The sequence below is a fragment of the Pezoporus flaviventris genome, unplaced genomic scaffold (genome assembly GCF_033815535.1).
Source record: "Pezoporus flaviventris isolate CSIRO_AGI_PZ_B2104156 unplaced genomic scaffold, CSIRO_AGI_Pfla_v1 ptg000002l, whole genome shotgun sequence".
In the NCBI taxonomy this organism is placed as follows: Eukaryota; Metazoa; Chordata; class Aves; order Psittaciformes; family Psittacidae; genus Pezoporus; species Pezoporus flaviventris.
This window is the reverse complement of record NW_026892550.1, coordinates 89,058,575-89,086,225: the sequence shown is the minus strand read 5'-3', so window position 1 is coordinate 89,086,225 and position 27,651 is coordinate 89,058,575. Positions and strand designations below refer to the sequence as shown.

Sequence of the window (27,651 nt, the reverse complement as noted above, 5' to 3'; positions counted from 1 at the left end):
GCTCGTCCATTCCCACCTGCACTTAAACCCAGGGATGCCTGCCCTGCAGGTGTGAGTGATGTAAATATGTTTAGCTGGTAGCTCTTTCAGTTGGTACACAGCATATTCCCCTGAAAGATAAAAACCCATTAGATTAAGTGTGGAGCTCTATTTCTGCAAGGCTTCCCTGCCACAGATGGTTTTCTTGTTGTGTGTTGTGGCATCTCTGTAAGATACAGCAGGAGAGAAAAGCCTGGTATTTCAGTCAGTGGGGAGGTACAGCATCATATCAGGACTGAGGAGCAAGGAATGTTGTTGTCCTGGCTCACAGGAATATTTGCCATGTAGACAGTTGTAATTTACAGGGAATAAATGAATCAATTTAGGTAACAGAATGAGGCCAAGCCTCATCTGTGCTTTTTTTTTTCCCTTCCCTGGCATAAAAATAGTTGCACTGCCTCCTAGCAAACTCGATTCTGGACTGCATTTTCCTGTCTGTTGTGCCGCTTAACAGTTGTCTCATGCTATGTATTTTAGGATGCATATTTTGCTAAACAGGGGAAAGTGATTTCCCATAAATATGATAAATCCCGTTGTAAATTGAGGCCCAAACTCTGTGTGAGATCTTAGATTTTGACTACTGACTGAGGCCTTGGGTGATAAGATTTAGCGTAAGCTGTCCCTGCCCACAGCAGGGGGGTTGGAACTAGATGATCTTAAGGTCCTTTCCAACCCTAACAATTCTATGATTCTATATAAGCACAGCATTCATCAGCTTTCAGGATGCTTGGGCTCTAACCGTAAGCTGGGTTGCTTGTGGCATGGAAGGTATCAGGTTACAAGTTACCTGCCGACTTCAGCAGTGCTTGGAATAGGTCCTCCATAAACCACAGGTGCACTAAATCAGGTTAGACCATTTCAGGTTGGGCTGTGTGCCTTGGGGTGAATCCAGAAGGAATCACTGTCAGTGATCAAATATTGATATATTGACATACCTACTGATGTTACTGCAATTTGAGTCCTTTATGAGTCCTTGCTTAGCAGACACGTAGAACTAGGCTAACTTAGAGCCTGCATTATCCATGTGCCTGAAGAGCAGGTGGCCAGTCAATGCTCAGGTGGGGATTATTGCTGCCGACGGTGTTAGAAAGCTTGTTCTGCACCTGCCTCCTCCTCATAACATGCACGCAGATAAAAAAAGAGTCCGGTTCCCTGGCACTGCCAACCAACCCCTCCAATCTTTCAAAAACAAATACTCACCCTGGACTGTAAACTAAAATAGAAAATAAGAGTTACCACTATCTTCTATTGACTGTTGATTGACCTGAGCACTCTCCAATAGCGAACATAAAAGATTAGATATCACTTTCCATACAGGTGTTTAAGCAGGCCATTTATTTTTTTTTCCTTACTGGGAGACTGAATTGTTCAAAGTTCTGGAAAATACCTGTGTGCAGCTTTACAAGTGTACTTAGTGAAAGGAAGGCATTGCCTTTTGCCTTCAAAGGTGATGATTTACAATGTCCTGTCTAGTGTTTCCAAAAGCAAGAGTTTTGTTTAAGCTTAGCAGAATGTACTGAAAGGAGGTTTCTGACACGGTGTGTGTATTTACAGTGCAAACACAGGGACAGGCTTTTTAGAAATGAATTACTCAAAGTGATCTCACACAGGAAATAGCTAGCACTACCAGGGATGAAGAGTCAGGGTCTCCTTCTTAGAGACTGACATAAGCCAAGAGAAACACCACCAAAGAATAGGTTCCATGTGGTAAAGCCAGCCTGGGGTGGGGAGGGATCAAAACAAAAAGGGAGTTTCTACTCAGAGGAGAGAAACAGCATCCTTGACTGTTATGCACAGTTTTGAACCCCAAGTTCACTCATGGTCTTCAGTAAAACAGCTATGATTTTTTCCTTTTTTAAATACATAGGAAAGGGGATGGAATTTCTGGCAAGGACAAATTCCCCAAGCTTGGTTGAAGTGCTGAAAACAGCTCATGAAAACTTTAAAATCAATTTTCAGCAAGCACTCACATTTCTTTCAGTAAAGACTGTGCTACACCCTTCATATCTAAACCTAACAATGATTTCTGGCTTGTTTCTTGAATGATTTGGTATTTCCCAAATACATGGGGGTCCTCATTTCTCCTGAAGTGCTACCAAAAGCAGTCTTTTGCAAGAATTTGAGATGGAATTTCTGTTGCAAATATCCCTGCAGGTGAATTGCAGTGCAAGAGAAACTTTGCTTGGACAAAAAAGGCTTTCTAAACTGGCACTGAAGAATTAAGGGGAAAAAAAAACAAAACTGGATTCAGCTTCAGCTCCCAGCATCAAAAATGAAAGCACATAATTACTTAAAAAGTGGTTAGCCTGCAATGGAAGGTCTTTGCAGCACTTAGCAAAGAGAAAGAATAAATCTGTCCCTCTACTTCTCTCTACAAGAATAAGTTATTTCAGAGTCAAACTGTCCAATCTGAAAGGATTTATTCATCTAAGAGATTAAACACAAAAGCTATGTTGACATTTCTACCTGGCTTTCTTCCTAATTAAGACAGACTATTAGGCAGTGGCTGATGCTCCTGTGATCTATATCCTTGTGGCTACTTGAAATCAAGGACAAGATTGTCCTTTCCTTCACCAGTGTGTTCACTGGTGTCCCATGGTACAGAGCAGTCACTGAAGAGGTGCTGTGTTTTAGTTGCTGATGTGTTTCAGGCATGGTCAGAGTGTGGTGGCAAGCTATTGAACATGTGATGAAGGCAAGGTTAGGTCCATGCCGCTTGTTGAGGGTCTCCATGTGGACGTTCTCAAGCCTGACAAACCACACACACAGACAGATGTGGGATGGGTCTGGGACAGATGTGAACTCTGAAGAGCTGGCACTGGCACTCCCACTTGTGCCTGGCTCCTTGCAGCCACCACATATTCATGTGTGTATGGGGTGGGTGGGCAGCGTGGATCACCATCACAGGGACTGTGGCACTTTTCTAGACAATACAAACACAGCAATTTGATCTAGTCCTATTTAAGACTCATTTCAGATGCCTTTACCTAAAACTGCATTCCCTCTCTTTTGTGTGGTTACTTCCTATCTTATCTTGTGAGGAAATATTTCTACTTCTTTGCTTGACATTGATCCTGAAAGAATTTGCCGCCTTTTGGGATTATTTTGAAAATGCTTTCCTGTGATTGCTCCTTTGTAGCCAATTTCTTGACTAATGATTTGAATGGGGAGATGATAATTTGTCTTTTAAGGCCTTCATATTTCTTGGTCTCAATATTTTCTTTTCTGTGAGCTCTACAAATCACAACTACCCATCCACCCTAAAGAGGAAAGGGTTAATGCCTCTTTTAGATTTCACTGCAGGATTTGAATTCAGGAATTGTGTAACTTCTTCAAAGCCAAAATACATTTATTAAGTGATGACCAGCTGTGGGCTTTAGCGCACCCTAATGTGATGTTGGGTTTTCCCTTGCGCACAGTCCTTATACTGTAGGCCACTGTTATCTCCAGTCTTGAATATGACTTTATTTTTTATGAGTATGGTGCTTTAATTGACAGTGATTTATGTAACAGGAATAGATTGGCATAAATCACTTCAGAATTTTTCACTCTTCAGGCTGTAATATGCAGGTTGTTGTGTCCCAGCCAGGAGGTTCAAACTGTAAGCAAAGTGCTGTGCTCATGAGGCTGCATAGGATATATGCTCATTTGCTGTACATATCAGACTCTGTATCACTAACCAGCTATTCAACAGAGCAGAGATTATGACCTCCAAGTTTGTTTATGCGTCTGCTCCTTTGCCTGTGGCATATATGTGGTCAGTTCTCTTTCCCAATAATGCAGAGCAGAGATCTGCCTCCCCAGTTTCTTACATTTCTGCTGAACATCTTAATCTTGTACTAGTCTCCAAGGTGGCTCTGCATCAGCAGACAAGGACTGGAGTCCTGACTGCACCGTACCCCCTTGTGCTGCAGCAGAGAGAAGAAGATAAAGTGCTTAAGGGATTGAGCTTATTGCAACCTTGCTTCCTCTCTGGGCAAAGGCCAGCTTGGGCTTTCCAAGCATACACTGCATCTGTTGCTGCCCAGCTCTGTACTGCCTGCATTCAACCCCTTTGGGGATGCCATGAGCCACAAGCCTGAAACTAAAAATGCAGTAATAAAGTCAGTGTGTACCTGGTACTGTGTTTGTCATGGAAGACTGCAAAGAAAATTGAAAACTTAGAATTGGCAATAAAAAATAGGAACATGTAAAGTGTTTTTCCCTGTTTCAAACTGTACCTCAATAAACAATCAGAAATCAAGAAGAGGGAGGCACAGTGCATGCTTGGCTGAGTCTCAAACAGGGGAAGAGATTGTGGTTGTGTTGTGAGGGAGTTCAAGGAAAAGACGCCCTTTTGGCTCTGAACTTGCTAGTTCAAGGCTGCGCATGTGCTGACAGAGTGCTGAGCCCAAGCGAATACTCCTGGCTGAGAGGAAAAGCCCCTGTGTGTGTCAGGCTGATAAAGCTGCTGATCCTGCTGCAAGTGTGTCTGCATGGCAGTGTGATCTTCTATGTGGAGGTACAGCCCCTGTGGGCACTGTGCTCCCCTGTATTCTGCCCCTATTTCAAAGTGCCTTGGGCAGTTTGCTTGTTTTAAAAATGTAGCTGCAAAGCTTCCTTTCTCTCCCCTTGTGCTTGTTGAAATTGTCAAATCTGTCAGAACTATGAAGGAGTTGTATCTGGCACATATACACCCTTATTTCCCGTAAGCATTGCTAATTCAAGTGTTTCTGGGGGTGCTTATGGATGGCAGAACACCACAGAGCCCATGAAGGGTTTCATGGCCACTGGATAAAATCCATGCTCTGCCCAGTACATTCACAGAGATCCAGAATACCCTTTCTCTCAGACATACTTTAAAAATCTCAGAGGAATAACCAGACACAATAACTAAGTATCCATGTATTCAGTCCCACAGCCTTTGTAGTACAAGGTTTGAGGGTTGGCAAGGTGAATACTGCCGCATAGCATCCAGAACTTCTGGTACCAGAAAAGGGGGTGTTGACATAGAAAAGAGTATCTGCATAGCTGATCAATAAACATATTGACTGAGTTCTTGACATTGAAGATGCTAGATTAAACTTTGCCTCTGGAGTCTGTGAACCTTGCACTACTTCTAGACCAATATAATAGTAGCATAGCCTACAGCCAGTCACTCTCAATCTGCTGGTGTTTCTCAGACCTGTCTGCCATTCATAGAGCTAATTTATACACATAGATTCCATGTCGTCCTCCTAGCATGTATGAATCTGCTTTCCTAACCACCACCAGAAGGCTCAGCTCAACAGCCTCTCTTGTGGCCAAGCGAGCATTAAGACTTAGTGAACTTCAGCTGTTGTGTCCAGACAACCCAATGTCCTTCCACCATTACATGTTCAGCAAGAACCACAGCCACATTCACCTGAAAGCTAGGAGTATCATCTCAATCAGACCATCACTTTTGAAGTCTTCACTGACTAAGGAAGAAGGTATTTTGTAGCTTCATGCTGCGGCATGAGGGATGAACTACTGTTATGGCATGCGTTTCCATGCTGGATGTGAGTCACTAAAGATGGACATGAGAAAGCATGACCATTATAGGGAGAATACCCATGCCATTGCTGTCCTGTGGTGCAGTGTGGAAATAAACCTCTTCTTTATGTACTTAGCTGCATGAATTGCTTCCAAGATGGCATACTTCCTCAGTGTTTAAGCCAGGTGGTCCTACGAATATTCTATTTGAAACAAAAGGTGCTTGGCAGGCATTTTGGCTGTGGCATTTTGATAGGAAACGGGAGTATTCCAGTGTGACTTTGCCTCGTGATCCCAGAAGTATTCTCACGGGTTCCAAGCACGGATGCACTCCGGAATGGCCAGGCTTAGTGAGGGCGCTGTCCGTGGTGCTGCCCCGGCCGCGACGCGGGGTGCCGGTGTGTATGCACGTAGGTGCATTCAAGTCTGTGTGCATAGGTGTGTGCCGGGGTGTGCTTGATTCTGAATGAGTATGAAAGGCTGAGAGAGCTGGGGTTGTTCAGCTGGAGACTAGAAGACTTGGGTGAGACTTTAGAGCAGCCTTTCAGTTTTTTAAAGGGGGCCTATAAGAAAGATGGGAAAAGACTTTATAACAGGGCCTGTTGCAATAGGACAGTGGGTAAAAGAGAGCAGATTCAGGCTGGTCATGAGGGAGAAAGTCTTTACAATGAGGATGGTAAAATACTGGAACAGGTTGCCCATAGAGATGGTAGGTGCGCCATCTTTGGAGACATTTACAGCCAGGAGGATGTGGTTCTGAGCTACCTGATCTAGTCGAAGATGTCCCTGCTCATTACAGGGAGTTAGACTAGATGGCCTTTGAAGGTCCCTTCTAACCCATACTGTTCTGTAATTCTGTGATTACATGCTCATGGGGGTGTGTGCACGATTAGATGCACATGGGGTGCATCTATGTGCACCTGCATTCAAGTATGCATGTGTACAAGTGCATGAGCACCATAGATGTGTGTATGGGTTGGTGAATGTTCTGAGGTATACTTGTTTATATCTGTGCATATATGTTCAGTTAACCATGCATGCAGGAATGTATATACATGCAGATATGTAGTTGTGTCGAGTTGTGCATGTGCATTCATGTCTTGCGTACAAGTGTGCCTGTCAGCTTGTAGGTGAATTGTTGTCTGCAGGTTTGCATGTTCATACATGTCTGAACATTCATGCATTCATATGTACCTGGGGGGCTTGACTGTATGCACATGTCAGCAGAGATATGTGCGGGTGTGCATGCCTGTAAGTATGTGCTTGCTCACACAGAAGCATGTTTAAGTAGCAGAAGATTTTCTTCAGCAAGTAGGCATTTTGATAGCACTTAAAATGCATAATTTATTAGCAGTGGATTAATGTCTTTGTCACACTCAAAAGCATATACTGAAATGACAAGATAGTCTATTGTTAAAATTTCAAACAACACCAAAACATGTCATCATATTTGTTTATTGTAATGGCAGCCCTCTGGAGAAGCAAAAATATTCACTCTAATAGTAATATTTAAAAGTTTCATAATTAGTATATCTTATCATCACACACAGAGTCAGACTCACAGTACAACCCTCAGAAGTTCATTTCAGGCCTGCAGTTTTCAAGCCCTGCACAAGATAGAGAGGTCAGTATGTGCCAGAAGAAACGTATGAGCTACTATTGCCTTCATCTCTCTCTACTTCTCTTGTTAGAAATACAACATTGTTTTAAAATAAATTGAAATATTTCAGAAGCCTTTGAGTGATTGTGGTAATCGTTTTTTCTCTGCTTGATGCTGGTAGGGAGAAAAACTTGTCCCATTAGTTGTAGTATTTCAGCCATATAGTAGAAATGCTGCTGGTTATTGAACAACTCTGAAAAAAATTTCTGCTATATCCTGCCAAGCTTGATTTATCCTGTGAACACAGTCACAGACACCTGTGCTCCTTGTAGCCCAGGTGTCGGATTGAGTATTTAAGCTGTTTCTGGGGTACCAGAGAAACCAGCCAGCAAAAAGAGCCCAGCAAAGCTGTTCAGCAAAACCCATCTTGCAGCTGATGAGATGTGTGCCATTGTTTCATCTCTGGGCAGCATTTCTTCTGCTGCCCATCAGATAGAAATCCATTCTTGGATCTATTCAACAGAGGCATGGCCTGCTCATTCTGTTGTGTGCTGCTGGTGGCAGGCACCTCTTAATGCCTGTTCTCCCTTACAATTAGGCAACCTTTGAGGAATAGTCTTCAGCCTAGCAGGTATTTCACCAAGCATAGAATATGCCCCCATTTTAAGAATATACTAATTCAGGTTTGAAATTCTGTCCCCCCTTGGGGTGATGGCTCTTCCTGCAGAACTTATAATTCATGATATTCATTTGTAGCTCACCCCAGGTAGCAGTTGCCCAAATGCAATCACAGCTAAGCCACAGTGGAGAAGTCACAAGCTTTTCTCTGTATTTTGATGGTGTTCTGGCAGACATCAAATCATTTCCCAGGATTTTAGCATAGGGGAATTATTTTGGTCTGCAAGATACCCACAGCAGCTGCTTCAGCTCTGGCCAGATCTGGAGCACCATAGAGGCAGCTGCTGGTGGGCTTTGCCCTCACCAATGATCTGGGATGTTGTTCCCATTGCCTTGTGCTCTTGTGTTTGTAGGCCGACCTTTGCGCACTTACCATCCTCTTATTGGAGTGAAAAGGATGAGTAGTTCTTGCCCCTTTGTTTCAGAGAGCAGTTCATTGTCCACTCTGTTTTCTAACACAAAATAAATAAGGAAATCATTTCACCATTATTTGTTAGTTTGGCTGGATTTTAATAGGGGTGTAGGGCAGCTGCACGGAGCTCTCAGTGTTTCCTTAGAAAACCTCAGGCCTTAAATACTGAAGTAAAGTCTTGGAGAGGGCAGAGAATGACAATGTACTTTGCCCTCTGTGATTGGTGAGAGCGGCAAGTGGCTATAAAACGTGTTGTGTGATTACAAGGAAATCTGCTGTGTGATCAGTTATCCTTTAGTTTCATCGCTTCACCAATAAGTCATTTTGGATTTGTGACACTGTCCAACAGCACACATGACCAAGACTGGGGATTTGGCTTGCCTTGGTGAATAGGATCTGCACCCAGTATGTCAGAGGTGGAGGTGCCTGAAGGAAGGTGGGGGTTTAACTTTGCTCCCTTCCTTAGCAGATTCATGTTGCTAGGCTGAAAGTAAGTATAGGATGTAAAGGGAATTATAAACAACTGAAAAAATCCATTTGGATTTACAATTTAATTCAGAATATTTTTTTTTGTTGTTGTTAGAAACCAGAAAAACACAAAACAACAGCAACGCAGCCCAGCCCTTCTGGGACCTCTGAATGCAGGAAAGGTACCAATTTTAGCTACTTATCTGGCCCATTGCCTGGAAACCTCATGCTCTAATATTTTGTTCTCCACCACCCCCAGAATGCAAAATGGGTGATTATCCTTACTTTTCAGACGGAATCTGAAATACAAGGAGGCAAACTGTAGGGCCAAATTGTAGGCCAAGACCCCAGGTACTTGGCTTTTTCAGCTTGCCTTTCACTCTAACACACCTCAGCTCATGAAGGCAGGACTCTCAGCTTCCCTTTTTCCCCTTCCAGCTGCAACTTTTGTCAAAGGTTAATAATCAGGATATGAAAGGTAAATAGCACTTTCCACCAAAGGATCTTTGTTGAGATAAATACCTCTCCATGAAGCAGATTGACATCAGAAAACAGCTGAAGACACAGTCTGAAGCCTCAGCCCCACAGGAGCATCAGGAATATTACTGTCCCGACCTAATGAGCTACCACTGATCCTAAACAATGTCTGGGACAAAAGACTAGAGGGGGATTCTATTCTATGATTCTATGATTGGCTGCCCTCACCCTGCTGCCAGCAGACTTCTGACAACCCATTAAGATTATAGCTATTCAACCCTGTTCAGACAGCCCTTTTTTTCCTTTTTTTCCCCCTAACAACTCCCAGCTAATGAGCAGACAGCTTACTTTTATTTTGCACAGGGAATGTGGGGCTAAATAGGCGTTTGTGCATGGCTCTGGAAATGGAATGATCTGCAGGAAGGAGAGGAAGAGACCAGAGGTCTTTCAGAAATGCCCCTCTTGCCTTCATTCGTCAGGCAGAGATGCTTGGCTGAGGAGCCCTCCTCACAGGGATGGGTGAGAATCTGAGGCTGAGCCTGCACGCGTTGGGACACTGAGAGACAGCCTGGCCCTGCTGCTTCCTTAGCTTTGCAAAAATAAGCAGCGGAGGTGAAGCCAAGACCCAGCCTGACATGTGCCTTCGGCTCCAGGCGCTCCTCAGACACTGCCCTCGCCATGTGCCTCCATCCGCCTTTACTATAAAAATTCCCGAAGGCGCCAACCTCTCTCTCCCTGTGCCTGCCGTACCCCCCCCCCCTTTCTCTTGCACTTTACTAAGTGATTGGAGTTGCCCTCTTCCTTTCTGCGCCTTCCCACCTCCTTCAAGCTCACTCTTCAGCGACAAGCAGCATCACTAATTGCTTTTTAGGGTCTCTTTTCTGCTCTCTGTTCAAAATTCAGGGGGCATTCCCTGGCCCCATTATGCTCCTTTCTGAACCTTTTCAGCTTCTTTTACAAATTTAGCACTTTCTGTGCTTCAAAAAAGTTTGGATTTTTTTTTTTTTTTTTGGGGCTAGAATATCCCCTCCTTCTGCAGCCCCCTCCCTGCCAGAAAAGCACACGCACGGGCCCACCTCCCATTGAATGGGGGGCTTTGTGCAGGGAATTTCCGGAACACAGCACAGGGCTGGAAGCGCAGTGTGAGTGGAGGGGCTTTGGGCAAGGAGCCTCCCTTAAGCCCACCCCATTACCACGGTCACTGTTTGCCCTGGGCTCTCTAAAGGGACTATTGTTGCCTGTTGCCAGGTATTCCCTAGCAACACTTAAGCCAAGCTGCCTCCTCTATTTATGGCAGAAACTTTTCAATGGTCTCCAAAACACGTGCTTGTCAACTTGGGAGAATACCTTCAAACAGACACAGAGGGGGAAAAAAATAATCCCAAGCAGTCGTTTCAGTTGAAATATGTGTGTTGGTGGTGTTTTTCACTTTCTTGTCATTTACCTTAGATCAGCAACCCAAACAATTGCAATTTGAAGAAGAAAAAAACTATCCCTGCCCATCACCTTCTCCCAACCCCAGTCCCCCACACTACCAAGCCTTTATACTGGTGGGTGGGTTGGCGGACGTAGAATAGATGGATGATCCCTTGCTGCACTTGAAAACTTTTTGCACAAAAGATTGCTTCATTATTTTAAGCCTGATTTTGATTTCTTTGTGCGCCAGAGCCCTTCCAAGAGCCACCATACTTCTTGCGCTGTTTATTGGCAAATATTCTGTAGCCAATAGGGGTGTAGGGCTGGGGAGAGAGACAGTTATCTACCTGTACAACAAAGGTGTAGCACCACTAAGTTGTATCACCAAGCAGTTGAGGTAATCGCTTGCGGTAGAGGCTGGGTTTCAATACACATAGAATTATAGAAAGGTTTGGGGTTGGAATGCACCATAAAAATCACCAAGTTCCAATCCCCCGGCCGTGGGCAAGGACATCTTTCACTAACAGGTTGCTCAAAGCCCCATCCAACCTGGCCTTGAACACTGCCAGGGATGGGGCACCCACAGCTTCTCTGGGCAACCTGTGCCAGTGCCTCACCACCCTCACAGGGAAGAATTTCATCTGTGTATTTATTTCAGGAAGGATATGTTTCCCTACTTGCATTTCTCTGTCAGTTTGTCAGGCACAGGCAGGCAGTAGCCTAGTCAAGTTCAAAGAGGGAATTAAGCTGCTACCTCTCCAAAAGCATGCATGCTGCATCTCCAAATGTCCAGGTGTAGTGATGTAGTGATGTGACAGAAAAGCTCTTTATAGCAAGTGTCCCTTGATAGAAATAGTCTTTGCTCTTTGCATAGCATGTCATACAAAAGGTTCTAGTGTAAACTGGTGTCTTTGCCTACTAGCACCATATTATTTGCAGATTATTACTGCTTACAAAGCAGTAGAGTCATTGTTACTGTTGGGAAAATCTTATCAGATAGGAGGAACATGTAAGGTGAGGTCAGGATTTATAAAGACTGAAGCAGGATATTACCCAACTCACAGTGAATTTCAATGGGCTATGAGCACCTCTGAGCTGACCTCCCATGTACCCATGCAAGCAGTAGGCTCATTTCCACTGCCATGGAGGAGAACACACAGCTGTAGCATCAGCACCATGTCTGGAGTGATAATGTGAAGTTTTCCCATATGCAAATTCATATTGGTTTTCATGATATATCTATTAAAGCTTCAGTACATCAACATGACATCCTGGCCTGGGCACTTGTTTCTTAGCTGTAGCCTCAAAGCTGCTGAGGTGGTCCCAAAAGCTGAACTGCACAGTCATGCAGTGTAATCACCATGGAGGCCTTCAGAGTTGAAGCAAAGCCTCAGAAGTGAAATGGGATTGGTGCTTTCAGATAGCCTCAGGTCTGACTGAGAGGGAAATACTGCACTGCTGTTTGCTGCTCTCCTTCCACAGGTGGCAGAGGTCAGAGCTGCCTCTCTTGTTCTCACCAAGAAACTAAAGATATTGCATAGATGCTGTCCATTCTGCATATGATTTTGGGATGCGACCCTCTGATGAGCTGTCAGGCATGCAAAAACATAGTAATTCTCTTCTACGACCTATAACTATGGAAGCTACTCAATCAATGACAGTGTGCTTTTACTTCAAAATGATACACATTTTGTGATAATAGATCTTTTCCCAGGCATGATGTCTCCACAGAGAATTAAAATATAGTATACCCCATCTGTCTACAACTGACCCTACTGCTTCTACATCCCCATTTGCCATGGAGTAGTCCCTGCTTACAGCTCAGCCTTCAAAACTCAGTTCTGTTTCTGTTTTATAGAAGTACTGTAATTAGAAGATGTTACATTTCCTGTGTTAACGTATTCCCCTGCAGAGCTTGACATTAGAGTGAATGCAAACGGTTTCATGAAGTGCAAGATTAGGGCTGTTTAAATAATTTTTGTAATTGAAAATATGTGTCTTATTATCTCTCAAGATGTTTTAGATTAAATTAATGAAGTTCACATCTGGAGGAGTAGATATTAACTCTTTGTGTGTTTCTGATCCCTTAACTAGGTAATCTGAAGCTCAGATTTTTGGTCCAGCCCTTATAATTTAACTGTTGTTAGCTATGAAATATATTCGGTTTTAACACTTGCTGTTTATTCTAGTAATCTCTGGATTACAGTGCTTGTTTTACAGAAAATAAAGCAAAAACTAACAGCTTAATCTGTGGAAAGTCAGCCCAATAGTTCCTATTAAAACCAACAGAGTATACAAGACCTATCAAGAGATGCCTATTTCGGCCTGCATTTAGTCAATAAGCAGGATAAAATACATTAGAAGGCCAAGATTTTAATTTCTCATAGTGCTGTGCTTCTGCATGACCACAGGCAACGTAGAAAAAGGGTGTTCCTATTCCTTGCAGTCTCTTCCAGGCTCGTGGCTGTTAGGTTTTTTAGCCCTATGGCCCCATTTTACCAGGTTTTGTCATATAAAGGTGCTCAAATAACTAAAAAGAGGCATGGAAAAAAAGATTCCCCATAAAGGGACTGATCCCTCAATATCTTTTCTTTATTTACAAGGATTAGCTTCTAGCTCCTGTCTTTGCAACTGACTGACATGCATCCTTAAATGTGATTCTGTAAAATGGTGATTCTGTAAGCTGGGCAAAAATTACAGTTCCACAAGTTAAAAGTGAGAAACAATATACAACTCTGGACAAGCTGCTCTTCCATAGACAGGCTTCCTTAGAAATAGCTGTGATCATCCCTGTTTTCCTTTCTCTAATTGTATATTTCTGACTCCCAAAATAACCCATGCAAATGGTGATTACGACTGTCAGCCAGTATTTGCCAACAGCCAGCATGGTTGGTTGTTACACTCATTTTAAAGACATGATCTACTAGCTCAGATACTCACCATCCATTGGTTTGGCAAATAGTCATTGATATGTACGGCAGTGCTTGAAGGCCAGGTTGGACGAATACTTGGGTGAGATAGTTTAGTGTGATGTGTCCCTGCCCATGGCAGGGGGTTGGAACTAGATGATCTTAAGGCCCTTTCCAACCCTAACTATCCTATGATTCTATGATTCTAAGTAGTTCTGAATGATTTTGGGGCAGATTTTTCAGATCCTGGTGAAATTAGTTGTTTTCTCATTGCCTTGTGGAAGATTACACTTTTGTCCACATTCTTAAAGCTACCATACTTTTACCTAAACTCACTTCCTCTTTCATCAAAGGAGAGGCCTGGCTTAAGTCATTCTTAGGAACACATTAGTATGTGCCTTGCAGCTGTGTGTAAGAGTCTCTAGCTTCTTTAATACTTGAACCCCAGCATTTGAACTCTGGCCTTCTAGGAGTTCTGAGACAGCACTAAAGACCAGAGTCCTTCCTCCTAGAACATCTGGACTAAAACAAGTTGCCAAGAGTGAAGCTGGAGTGACTATTATTCCTCCTCTGTTCATTTGAGTTGGGCTTGTTCATCCTGGAGAAGAGAAGGTTCAGGGGAGACCTTTTAATAGTCTTCTAATACCTAAAGGTGGCCTACAAGATGTCTGGAGAAGGACTTTTTATAAGGGCATGTAGTGACAGGGCAAGAGGGAGTGGCTTTAGGCTGAACAAGGGTAAATTTAGATTAGACATGAGGAAGAAATTCTTTACTATAAGATGGATGAGGCACTGGAACAGGCTGCCCAGGGAAGCTGTGGCTGCCCCATCCCTGGCAGTGTTCAAGGCCAGGTTGGATGGGGCTTTGAGCAACCTGGTCTGATGGTAGATGTCTCTGCCCATGGCAGGGGGCTGGAACTGGATAAGCTTTATGTGTCTAGCAGTTAAATTTAATATGCATGCAAACTGATGGTGACCTCAGTATGACATATCCATCTAAACATAATTTCTCATACTGCCAAGTCACCCAGTTTCAAAGAAAATGAGTCATTTTCTCTGTACTTTCTTTATTGTCCAACCTTATGGTTGTCGCATACTGAGCAGTCCACAGAAACATAGGTGTACAAGCATCACCTGGGAGATTACAGTGTATGAAATCCCTTGGGATGAGAAATCAGAGGAAAGCCTGACCTGTCCCTGTCAATAATCAGTGGTAACATTTGAGCCACACCTCAGCTGAACCTTTCTTAAGGTTGAAATGATTTAAATAACTTCTCCTTCTCTGTTTGTGCTCCTTTCTCTGAATTGGAAAGGAAAATGTCAAAATACTTCAAAAGACCTGGTTGTAGCAGGCTTCCAGTCTGGCTGGATCCAAGGTGGTGTGCTAAGAAACCTGATGGACAGCTCATCATGTCACCCATATTTCAGTTCGATTTGTAGATGTACCTGGTCCATGTCAAGCGTGAAGCTGACTTAGATAACTGGGAGCATGACAAAATTTGAGAAAGAGCTTTTCAAAAACTCACCAGTAATTCTGGGTGTTCAGGGAGAGATACCTTGAAGAAGCTCGGTTGTGGAAGGCATTGGAAACTTCCTTCCAGAAAATGAATCTCCTGAAATGTTCCCCCTTGCATACCCAGACACTGTTGTCTTCAGATTCACTCATGACCTCTGAAAATCTCGGTCCAGTTCACCTTTAAGCAACAGTTCAAGTGAAGGTCACTAAACACAAGGAGCTGAGAGGTGATGACCAGTGTGAATGAGGGTTGACCTCATCACACTGCCTAGCAGGCGGTTGGCTGTCTCACAGAAAACATGACCCACATTTGAAACAGCTGGTTCCAGTAGAAAAGCCAAGGACATAGCTGTTGTGGAGACTGCGTGTCAGTGATAGTTTTCCCACAGAGGGTGGTAAAAGTCTGATGCCTTTTCTTTCTCCCATGCAAGTTACTATCCATGTGGATGCAGAGATGCCAAGCGAACTCTACTCACACAGAAAGAAACTAAAGAGGCTTTTAAATTAGCATTCATTGTTTGCTGACTTCCCCATCCTTTTCAGAATCACCTGTTGGATCCCAGACAAAACTTTTCCTCTGAATAAACCTGCTCTGGAACTTTTTTTTTTTTGTTGCGTGAAAGTGCTTACTTTTCTGTTTTGTGGTTTCATGAAGTCAAGGAAGAGGAGTCCCAAGCAGATTTGGAGACACCACCCGCCTGAGAGGACAGGTGCTGATTTTCAGAGGCACAGGCAAGGCTGGGAGCTAGATGCGTTGGCATCCTGAAAGTGAAATCTGAGACGTTTAAGAGATCCACACTGCTTTCTTTGCTTCACTCTCCATGTCAGGAGGAGTGGCTGTTTCACACAGCCTGATGATGCCACTGCAGCAGCAGGTATTTGACTCTCTGAGGGGCAGTATCTTCAGTTATTGACAAGCTCTGGCTGTCCTGCATAACCTCTGCTATGGGTATGATAACCACAGGCTAGCAAAGCACCACTGAAAGGTTGTTGACCCCAATCTAGTCCATCCCTTTGCCCTGAAGGCAATGTCAGCTACACCACTATTCATAGATTAATAGACTTAAATGCACAGCAGCACTATCGTGGCTGTACAGCAGTGTGCTCCCAACTGATTTTATTTATTTATGTACATACTTGAGGCAGAGATTACTTAAAAACCTACAGAACAGTAGGACCTCTATGGCACATTATTGTGGGTTGGCACAAGGGTGAAAGCCCCTGTATAAAGAAGGGTGGGTAAATGCTGCTTTGCCTGAGTGTGTTCATAGACAGAGGTTTCTTACTCTTTCCTCCCCATCAGCAGGAAACTGTGACAGCTCTGAGCCTTCCGGTTACTTATTGTTTGCTTCCTATTTGTCTTTAGTATTAAAAATGTTCCTCTAAACAGGTGCTTTCTAACATGTTGAGCTCTGAAGCCAGAGCATGTGAGCTTGTTGTTGCCTACAGTGGGATCAAAGAAAGGCCTTCTTCCCAAATAGCTTGGAGAAATCTGAGTCCCCACGCTGGACATAGACTAAAGTGTGATGCATTTGCTTAAGTCTGGATGTAATGAAGCACTTAAAGTTTTACTTAACTCTGGAACCATGCAGGCTTTCTAAAATCAGGGTCTCTGTGCATTATGTACAGGACTAAGAGATACCATTCATTATGAGAGTACAATGTTATTATGAGGTTTCAGTGTTAGCACAGTGGAGTGCCATCCTTGTTTAAAGCTTGCAGGTACTTCCATAATAAAAATTATAATGATGATGATAATAATAGTGATAATAATAATAATACGTATAGGATGGATCTGGTATACGCCCTTCCAGTTCCCAGCTATGTGCCCCTCAAGACAGGCAGAAAGGAAACCAAGATTGGATGAATCATTAAAGTGAATGTGACTTCAGTGAACTAACACCAGAAATCTTTCAATTATGACTGAATTATTTGGGCTGTATCTAACAACTAATAATGGAAGCAGAAACATGTATTGATTATTCTCTATTTATTTTTTTCATATGATAACTGACATCCTTCTGAAAGATGGATTTCATCTGTTGCTCTGTCCTTGCTTTTCCTGTTTACATTTACTTTTATTGAAAGCAGCCTCACAAACAGGAAGTATTGATTTTCCAAGATGACTCTCATCAGGATCCATTTTTTGAACAAAAGAACTTTATAGAGCAGTTATTCTACAGACACTTTTTACCCAGATACTGATCCAGTTGAAATCTATAAATAAATCATCATAACCTATTCCTGTATAGAAATTGAAATGAAGACAAAGCTTTTGCTTCAAAATCTGCTTAGATTTTCAGATTTCATTTATGGCTTGGTTTTCCAAAGATTAACTTTTCTTTTTCAAGCTGCATTAATAGCATTAGGCCTCAATTAATCAGATTCAAAATTTGGAAACAAAGAAAGTATTTTGTCTGTATAATCACTGAGGGGCCATATACCAGGATCTTTTCTTACCAGCCTTTTTAATGATTATTTCAGTCCAGATTTTTTTCTTTTTTTTTTTTAAGAAACCGCTGAAATCTAGGCTTTGAATTTTGTAAATGAGCCTGCTGCCCAACGCACTTCTCAGCAAGATAAGGACAGAATGGCATTTGCAGAAATGTTTAGCTATCTCTCTAACAATCCTGCTTGGTTGTGGGCCCCTTGGTAACAGCTTGGCAAATCTGCAAAAGGAATGCGACTATATAGTTTGTGTGTGGATTGTTGAGTCATTATAGCCTCCAAATTGCACAGCAGATCATTAATCATAGGCCAAGATAGGCAATCACTGCAGAAACCTGATGAAAAGGCTCCAGAATAATGCCTGCTAAATCATGTTTAACATGCAGACCTTGCCTGTGCAGATATGGAAAGGGGGAGGTAAGGAAAAAAATTATTCCCCTTTTAGGAAAGAAAACTTCTACTTATCTTTGATTTGCATTCAGCCCTCCCTCAATAGTCTTTAAGCCTGTTATTTAATTCATTTTGGTGCCAGGTCCCATCACAAAGCGAAAACCCTAACCAGGAGCTATGCAGTCTATGACCTCCAAACTCCCTGTCTTTTCTTGTCACTTCTATGTCATTTGTGCAGTTGAACTCCACCAATTTGAAATGCTGACCTCTTCCATAGACAACCTTATTCTCCTTGAGTGAAAGAAAGGGCCAAGGCCTACAAACCACTCAAGCGAGAGATGGCAAGAAAAGAGAAAAGTGGTTGACTCGTAAATCAATTTCCACAGCCCACCCAAAACCCACATGGACAATAAGGACGGTATTTTTTAAAAGTTGTGTTGTTGTGGTTTTCTTAATTGAGCTCATTCTCTTCAGAGAAAGTTTCGAGCAAAGTAAAATTGCGTTTTTTCAGGGTGGAAAATTAGACGAGATCCCATGCGCGACCCACTTCAGACCAGGGTATATTTATATCAGACCTCAGTTCCCACCTGTCATCCCCACAGAAAAGGAGCGCAGCCTCACAAACAGGTCTTTGTCCGTGCTGGCAGAGGTGGCAATATCTAAAGAAAGAGAAACATTTGGGGCATAAACCCACAGTCGGTCCATGCAGTGCCAGTATGCAGGAAAAGCGATGGGACCTGGCTTTGTGCTGCACAGCCTGCCCACATGGGCATGTAGCTGTGCAGCTCTGTCTTTGGGCCCCTGTCACTCCACACGCGTGTCTTTCGCCTTCATGAACCCCCTGGTGTGCTGTAAGCAGGGAAGGAACATGTGCACGTATGGGCTGAGCTGAGCCAAGCATACGCATTGTGCTAGAAACCCCCCTCCACGCGATGAGGTAGATTTTTAAAGACCCATATTTCACTCCCTGGGGGTCTCATTCTGCCTGTGTTACTCTCTCAAGAAGGCTTCCTGCTCCTCAGGTGGTCTCATTGGATTCAATGATTGTGTCTTTGAAGAGCAGCTGCAGAAATTGCCTGGAGCACATCGTGCCCTGGGCCCGCCATCCCCACTAGATTTCCATACTTCAGAGGCCCCAATTTGGTCATACTGTTTCTTAATGGACAGTCACATCTCTGGGTTTAAGACTGGAAAATCCTTAAACAGCATTACCCGTCTTCCCAATAGGAAAGAACACCCCTTCCCTGACAGGCTGCTGGGTCTTAGTACTGCTTTCCTAGGATCATAATCCACTGGAGCACAGGATGACTAGTTGTCAGCAGAGGCAGGTCTGTTACCCTTAGGTTGATTATAATAAATGAGTCTTTCAAGATTTCTAGTTGATTTGGCTTAGTTTTAAATGCCCCCAAAATTAGTGCCACTTACAACATATTCATATAAACCCATGGCAGAAAATAACCTCTGGAAGGAATTAATTACAGTGTCACTGCCTTTGGCTCTGCATGTCCTTGAGCTGTACATCACTGAAGGTGGTACCATCACATGCCCCCATTTTCTTCTTTTTTTCCTTCAACTCCTGGCACTGGCTCTTTTTGGATTGTTCAAACTCTCTCTCCACCTTCTCTTTCTTGAAACAGAATGATGGTACTTTGTGATCTAAAAATCTTTGATGTCTTAACAAGCAAAACACAGTGTGATGAGTTGTTACGGAGGTAGGAGAGTTCCTCCACCAGGAGTACCTACAACGGCAGACTAGCTCCTCCAAGGAACCTGGCCTATTGCACTGGATTTTCTTGAAATTGCTGTGAAAATGCTGATGGGATACAGTCAACAGGAGGGGTCCCTCATCTGGGAGAGCAGATGCTCTGAAGGAATCTACTTGTGGAGCCTGCTCAGCCAGCGCGTCCCCTCCAGGTCCGTGCCTGCTTGCCATGGGGCTTACTGGCTCTGAGCCCTTGGGCAGAAGGGAGATTTGGAGCTGTTTATACCACTTGACCCTCCATCCATATGACCTTCCATCATCTGGGGCCAGCTGATGCTAAGCAGTAAATTAAATTCAGTGGCATGCTGTCTCACTTCTCAATGGCGTTTTAGTGTGAGAGCCGGAGTCCATAGAGCAGGGCTTATTACACACTGCTACGGCAGCTGGAGCTGAGGGGAGTATCAAACTCATTACCTTTTATAATATGCCCACCAATGGAGCTAGGTGTGCTGTAGATGGATTTGTCAGGGGCCAGTGCTTTTGTTTGGGCATGAAGAACTGAGTTAATCTGACAGGCAAGGCTCCACATTATGCAAAAGGAAGAATTCAACAGATGCATGTGGATAAAAATAATCAATGTTTTCACAACCTGCACCTCCAAGTGCAGAAGCATCTGTAGCAGTAGAAAGGACATATTCACTCCTTGCTCACCTCTTTTCCTCAGCAAACCAATGCTTATGGCAAGCGTTTTGCAAAGTTCCACTTCAGATCAGTGAAATCCTTATGCGTTACCAAAGTTTCCAGCAATAATTTTCTTGACTTGGTCAGTCAGCCCTGTGTATGTCATTGTCTAGGGCAAAAAAAAACAGAGACTACTTTGCTCCTGTATGTGTGAAGTAAGGTAACAAAACCTGCATTTGCCTGTGCTTATTAGTATTCTAGCACACACTTCCATGCAAAGCTAAACTTCCAACATCTTTTTTTGGAGTTCAGTGCAACTTATTTTAATAATCAGTGCATTCACCTTATTTTTCAGCTAAAAAATAAATGGCATACGCTAGTAAGGGGAACAAAATGGCAAAACTAGAGAAGAAAATTGGCCCCAAGCTCCCTGGCTTGGTAATCCATATCTTGAATCTGCCTATCTAGATCCTCAGATGCATAATGTACAATGATGATGAAGTCAGAAGAACAGGGTCTGCAGGAGCATCCCTTGCTGGCTACTGTCCATACAATACAGCAGTGCACAGCTAAAATGTCAAATTCAAGAATAACCCATTTGTCTTTGCATACTGTCTTCCTGGCAGTTTCATTGCTTAAGATCTTGAAGGATAAGAGGCTGTTTCTGAACTTCTGAGCTCATTAGTACTTACTGCTTACAGCCACTGGCTTACTGATGGTGTACAGTGTCTCTGATAGAGAATAAAGAGTAGTTTACAGAGCTAGGAGGAGGTGGACTTAAGGGAATGCAGTGACATTGTAAACCTTGTCCTTTCAGTGCCCCTTGATTCACGTTTCACACATCCTTGTTAGCAGGACTAGGCTGTTGTATGGTAGGTGGGAACCTCACACAGGCCCATCACTGAGGTAGCCGATTTTAATTTCCTGTTTTCTTAGACAGGGGGATGGCAAGGATATATGTGTGTTGTCTCAATTACAGCAGCAGCAGCTAGCAGGCATGCATTTAACAGCCGTGTTAATAAGGCACATGCTCCTGGTCGTGTCTCACAGAAGTCGCTGTGCAGTCCTTGCTTCTTTTCATGCTGTGGTGGCATCTGGCACAGCTAGATCCTTGTTTCGGTTATTTAATTGCTTCTTTGCCTGCCTCATGCAAACTACATTTGTAGCTGGGTCTGACGTGGGCTTTTGGGCACTTGGACCTATGACTGCATTGCATTTAGTAAGCACTCTGCTCTGTCCTGTAGGCAGCATTTCACATAGTCATCCAGTGACTTTATTCAGTTCACTGGTCCCCAGCATTATTGTCACTCTAAATCATTTACCAATACAATTTTCACAAACAAAATTAGTCATTGCAATGTAGGTGTATGGAAGCTGTCCCACTCTGGAAGGATTCATTAAAATTCCCATAATAGTCTCCTTGTCAGGGCTCTTGCCTGCTGTCTGGGAAGTATTTCAACAAGTCTGTCCTACTGTTGTGTTAATTAAACATTGTTCTATTTATAAATGCTCCATTGGTCAGTAGGAGTTCCCCACACAGAGAGCAAGGAATAGCACTAACTAAAAGTGATGTGCCAAGAAGACGGGATTTGGCCATGCAGAGAAGCCAAGGGACAGCCCAGTCTGAGCAGAGTGCTGCTCATGGACCTGTCATTGTTCTCATCACCTGCCCCTGTGGCCATGGTGGTCCTCTGACAGAAACTTTGGAGAAGGGGAGGAGAGAAGGAGGTTTGCTCACTGCTTCTGCCAGCAACTATTTTATTTCTGTTTGTCTTTACATCAAAATCCCTTCACAGTGATGGCCACAAAATGTTGTAGAAGGTGAAAATACATCTGGGTTCAGAAAGAGACCAGGTAGGTGAATGGAGGATAAAGGCGTCACCCTGCTGTGCTTGTCTCCACTCCTACCAGCCTTCTCTACAAGCCATTTGCACAAACACATTACTCTTCTGGCATATGCATGGACATGAGGAGAGGGAGCCCTGGGGTGCTGCTTGCTGCTATAGGATCATCTCCTGGGGCTGCCTCGGTCTCAGGGATGTTGGCCCAGCGCTGCTTTTTCTATATGCTCCCTTTCTGCTCATCAGTTCTGTGCTGGTGTCCTGCCCAGCAGTACATGGCAAGTTGGTTAGGTAGGAAGCCTCTTTTCTTTTCATGTTTACCGTGACTTCTGTCATAGCATTTTGTACTGCCTCCAGTGATACTGCCGATCTGTACCATCCCCCTTCCTGTATAGATGGGAGCAATTGCCAACGTTTTTACCCATCTCTTTGACTTGCAGGCCTCAGAGGCAGGAGAAGTTGGCCACCATCCTCGCCAGCATATCCCTAAGAAGCAGAACCCAAACCTTTGGTAAAGCCCAGAGGAATCTGGGATTCAGGTGGGTATTATGAACTAGTATTTGCAGTGAGATGCTTCTGAAAGTTACGTCTGTGCTTTCCCTCTTGGTTTGTGCTTGGTCTGTCCTGGTCTCCTTCCACCCCACACTTGTTCTTGATATACCATGCTGGTGAGGGATGTGGTAGTGCTTTTATAAAGACTTTTGCAAATGGAACTTAGCCTAGAAGCTGGTCCACAGACTAACTCTCAAGCTGTGACAGCCCCATATATGAGAAACTGGAGGCTGAAGACGTGGAGAAGAAAGAAGCAAAAATTTGAGAGTAGAAAGTGTTTTGCCAGGCTCATCATGGAAACCCATCTTTCTAGATCTTTACCTGGATGCTCGATTCCAACTTCAAAGCATTAAGCATGCAAAATCTGTAAGAACCACATGAAACACTGGTGTACATCTGAGTGGCAACACAGACAGTGAGAGAAGAGATAAAGTTGCGCTGCTTCTTCTGGGGGAGCAGTACCTTCAATCTTGAAGGATATGACACTGATAGTGCCCTTTCTAGGTCAGGGTTCACAGACCGGCAGACCAACATGATGTGCATTATGGTAACCTAAAATGTGGTTTGCCTTTAAAACTAAAAGACAATTAAGCAAAATGTGTCCCATTCTGCTGCCTGTTCTTCAGCCTTTTGGGTCAGCAGCTCCAAATGCAGTTTGTACGGCATGGAGGAATAAATGCAGACATTGCTTAGAAGCTCTAAGTAAAAGTCTCAGGTCTTTGAAGAACATTCTTCATCTGAAAGGCTCAAGGGATTGGTTATTAATTACCAGTTGCTTGTAGACCAACAGTCTGATATAATACCATTTATTGTCTTGAAGTTATTGCTGTCCCACAGTGACACAGCAGTGGCTGTAGGAAGGACTGTACGTTTTGTGTTGCCTGGTTATACCACCATTCTCTGGTGCACCAGCAGAGATGGAAAAGCTAAAACCTCCAGTACAGTGAACCATGCGCTTAAATGTAACTGACGTTTAAGCAGGCAGGCTGGCATCTTGCCTTGCTCTGGGAAACCCTCCATCACCCTCTTGCAGGTCCTTGGTAAAGCAGGGTGGGGAACTCCTCTATGATATTGCCCTCTCCAGCTTTATCCTGGATGCAGTGCTGGACTTTGCCCTCCTGCACTGTCAGTCACGCACCTTTCAGAAGCACTGTGTTCACCTCTCCGAGTGCATACATGAATTATTGTTTACTCAATAACAAATCAAACAAATTCCCTCTGCTATTTAAAGCCAACCGCAATGATAAAAGAGGGCTGATTTCCAGTATTATTAGCTCCGATTAATGTCTTCCCTTCTCTTGACTGTCTTTATTTCACATACAGGTGGCTTTTTTCCTTTTTTCATTTAGAAATGTCATCACTACTTAATTAGCAATGCGCTGTTACCTGAAAGTAAAAGCAAGCCATATGGCAGGGCTTTAATCTGCACTGTCACGGTCTAATCCTGTCGAAATGGCTTCCCTTTTCAGTCAAAACTGCATTTCACACTTTACTAATATGGGGCTTTTCCTTTCCTGTTCCAGAGTAATATAGCCCTGCCAGTGCAGTAAGTGTAAATTGAAGTAGCTCACAGCTCCAACCAGCAGCAGGAGGGGAGAGTGAGCAAGAGAGTGGTGTGGCAGGGGAGGCAGGAATAAGGACCCCATCCCAAAAGGGGAACATGCACTCTTTCCCTGATCTGCTTCTGTGAAATTGGACCAAGTGAGTTTGGGCTCCATTTCACAATCCCCATTCCAATCCCTACCCCTATCGCAAAGGCCTGGACTGTGCCATTGGGGCTGGTTATAAGGGTCTTTGTAATTTTTACCTTTCCTTCCCCAGTGCTATTGGGAGTTTATAAAAGCAGAAAACAAGAAACCAATGTATTGCTGCAAAATAGGAGCCACCAGCAGAAGACCTGGGCAACTTGACTGCTGCAGTTGTTACAGGGTCTAAGAAAGGGCCTGGTGGGTAACATTTTCAAAGGAATTTTGCTCCCAGGCAGCTTCCATGTAACATATAGGACAACATTCAGATGTTTGCTCGGATTTATCAGAGGAAGTGAAGTTCTTCTGGGGAAAATACATAACTGTCGCTTTCTGGGGTGGCAGATGAAGAGCACAAACAAGATTGAATCCTGCTCACAATGGGATGAAGGGAAACATAGATTATCTGTCCCCAGGAAAAATAAGGAAGGTACTAATGTGCACTGGCTTTTTCCAGAGCACTTTGCATAAGAGCAGAGTCTGGATCAGTGACTCGCTGTGTATTGCCAGCTTTTTCATCTTTCCCCAGTGCTGCATATCCCCAGATACCTGTGAGGAACTACTTGTGGTCTCTGTTTAGCAGTTGTGGATCTCAGGACCAAATCATAGCCAGCAATGAATCTAGACAGCTTCAGTACAAGATCAATGCCTCCTCAATAAAAACAATTTTTCCTTTACCTGTCCTTCCCTGCATTTTTACCCAACCTCTCCCTCTGCAATTAGTACCGTAAGTACCAGATAGCCAGACAGAGAAAGAAAAGGGACCTCATGAAACTTCTCCTCTCTCCTACCAGTTGTTTGTGTTTGCCCAGGACTAACATGTCAGAGCCAATGTAAGAACCAGTGCTCAGTGGGTCACTTCCTCTGCTTACATCATTCTGCGGACACAGCAGGCTCAAAAGCCGCTGTAAATGCCTGCCTTCTCTGAAGGGGACAGCAAGCACCATATTGACTGGCTGCACTGTGCTGCTCCAGGGTGTTCATGGGATGGAGGGCTGGGGATCCTGTCCCCCAGGCCAGAGCTTCTTCCACATAGGACATGTAGGAATTACACAGCTCTCCAACCAAAGGCAAAGCCTGACTTGTCTTTCTTTCACATGCTGTCTGAACTGTGACACTGTGTCCCTTTTCTGATATAACACCCTAGAACACCTCAGATGAAGCTTGGATATACTCCTTTTCTTCAGTCACTTCATAGTTTGCTGAAATTTTAGTTTTTCAACCCACAATTGAACACTACAAGACACAGCAGTATTCTTCCCTGCTCTTCCTTCCCACCTCCGCCAGCAAAAGGCTGGCTATGGAAGTACTAATTTGGTCTTTACCAGATATTAACATATACATGCATTTGCAATGGGACAGCAGTGGCAACAAGGAAAAAAAAAAAATAAGAGAGAGAAGTGATGATTAAGTGGTTAACTGAGGTTTTACTTACAGTAAGAGAAGGAGCAGATCTCTCTTATAATTTAAATGCTTTGGAAAAATCTGTGTTTTAGCCAGGGAAAGTCAAAGCCTAGATGTTCACTTACAGGTAGCACAAGGGAGGATTTAAATAGTTTGGTGTCCTTGACAGCAGGTATTTCACTAAGGAAAAAGACTCGAGCATGTAGGTAATAGGTACAGGTATTTAAAGCTGTACATTGAAATGAGTGTTCCTACACAATCTAAAGAACAGATACCTCTGCTGCTATACATGAGCACAGCTCCTCTGACATGAGGTCTTTCAGCCTGGTTGTAGGTCAGCCACACCAGACATCTGCACGGCCACAGATGGGGAAACTTAGAAGTGGTACTTTGGAGGAAGCAGAAAGCAAAGGCTGGTAACAGCTCTGCCATGCTGCTGTTTCACTGAGCACCTCAGGTGTGCTTTGCAGAACTAATGCAGGAAAAGGTTGAAGATGCAGAGAGACGGCGTGAGTGTGTGTGGTGGTCCTTTCATTCAGGAGCATGAAAGAAATGGATGAGTATCAAGAGAGAACATCCAGCTGCAGGTCCTTTTCCCTTCTTTTTTTTTTTTCCAGCTTTTGGGTGAACTGCAAAGCCGAGGGGGACTGTTAACTGCCTGGGCCTGTCCATTTGTCTCCCTCTCTCTCTACTTCTCCGTCCTAAACCCCCCTCCCTCTCCCCTCCCTTAGCTCAGGAGGGTGGAGGTGCGATTCGCTATGCCAGTTTTTTATTTCCAGCACGCTTGACAGGCTGGGCGAGGAAGGCGTTAATGTTTTCTGACAGGCCCCCTCTAATTGTTGGAGCTTTTCTTCTCTGCCTTTTCTGTGAAATTCTGACTTAGGCGAGCAGCATAACAAAATGCTCTGGCATTGAAATGTGCGTTTGCACTACACTGGGCTCGGGGAAACAGCATTATTCATGAAGATTTTCAGCTGTTTTTGTCTTTTAACTAACCTTTGAGTTTGATCAGAGGCTAGCCGGGTTCCCTTTCTCAAAAGGCGGTCTTGGCAACCCGACAATGGAGCCAAACTGTTTTCCCTGTTAAAGAGATAACTATGCCGTTGAGTTGGTACATGGGGGAAATTAATCTTCAGGCGCATACAAATGATAGCTTTACCTCGGTCTGCAATCGCCTGCATGGGATTATTAATAGGACTGGAGTAAGGAGCAGGAAAAATTCAGTCTGGGGCAGGGAATTTAAAAAAAAAAAAAAAAAAAATAAAAATCCCAACCCCAAACCCATCATCCCTTTTGATTGCATAAAGCCTGCGATTGATTCCTCACCACTTGCCTTTTGCAGCAGGAATTAGCCCTGCATTGTGCGCGCTGACACGCTAAAAGCGAGCTGGCTTGGGAGCAAGAAGTTGCTGTGCCCCAGGACGGACCGGGGTGGAGTCCGGAGGGGTGTGGAGGGGGGGCTTCTCCCCGCTCTCCTCTCCAGGAGGGGAGACCCAGAGTCCCCCCTACACTTCGAGACGAGCTAATCCCTGAATACACTGAGTAACAGGCGCTGCATTACGGGGCTGCCCTGATCCCCCGGCCGTGGCCGCGCCGCCTCGCCTTGGGCAGGTGCCCGCTCTTCTCGCGTGCTGCCCGCCCCGGTGCGGAGGGAAGCGCGGGCGCGGAGAGGGGCGGAGCGGTGCTCACGCAGCCCCCCCCACCCCCGCCGGCCCCCGCCGCGCCGCCGCCACCGGGATAAAGGCTGAGGCGTGACACGCGCGGACGCAGCGCTGCCCGCTGCCTGCCCGGCCCCCCTGCCGCAACCCCCAGGTGCCCCCGGGAGCCCGCACGCAGAAGGCAGGACCTGCGCCGCGGGGGGACAGCGGGGGAAAGGGCAG

The 27,651-nt window shown here is 44.3% G+C and overlaps 1 long non-coding RNA gene across 2 annotated transcripts; it reads left to right on the top strand.

Annotated features, from left to right (window-relative positions):
• On the top strand, positions 1-27,615 carry LOC133275866 (uncharacterized). Of its 2 annotated transcripts, none has more exons than XR_009745713.1 (3): positions 1-49; positions 24,713-24,797; positions 27,117-27,615. It is a non-coding gene; the product is annotated as an uncharacterized LOC133275866 (long non-coding RNA). The 2 variants fall into 2 exon arrangements; XR_009745708.1 differs by lacking the exon at positions 1-49 and adding an exon at positions 21,767-22,083.
• The last annotated feature ends 36 nt before the right edge of the window (positions 27,616-27,651 follow it).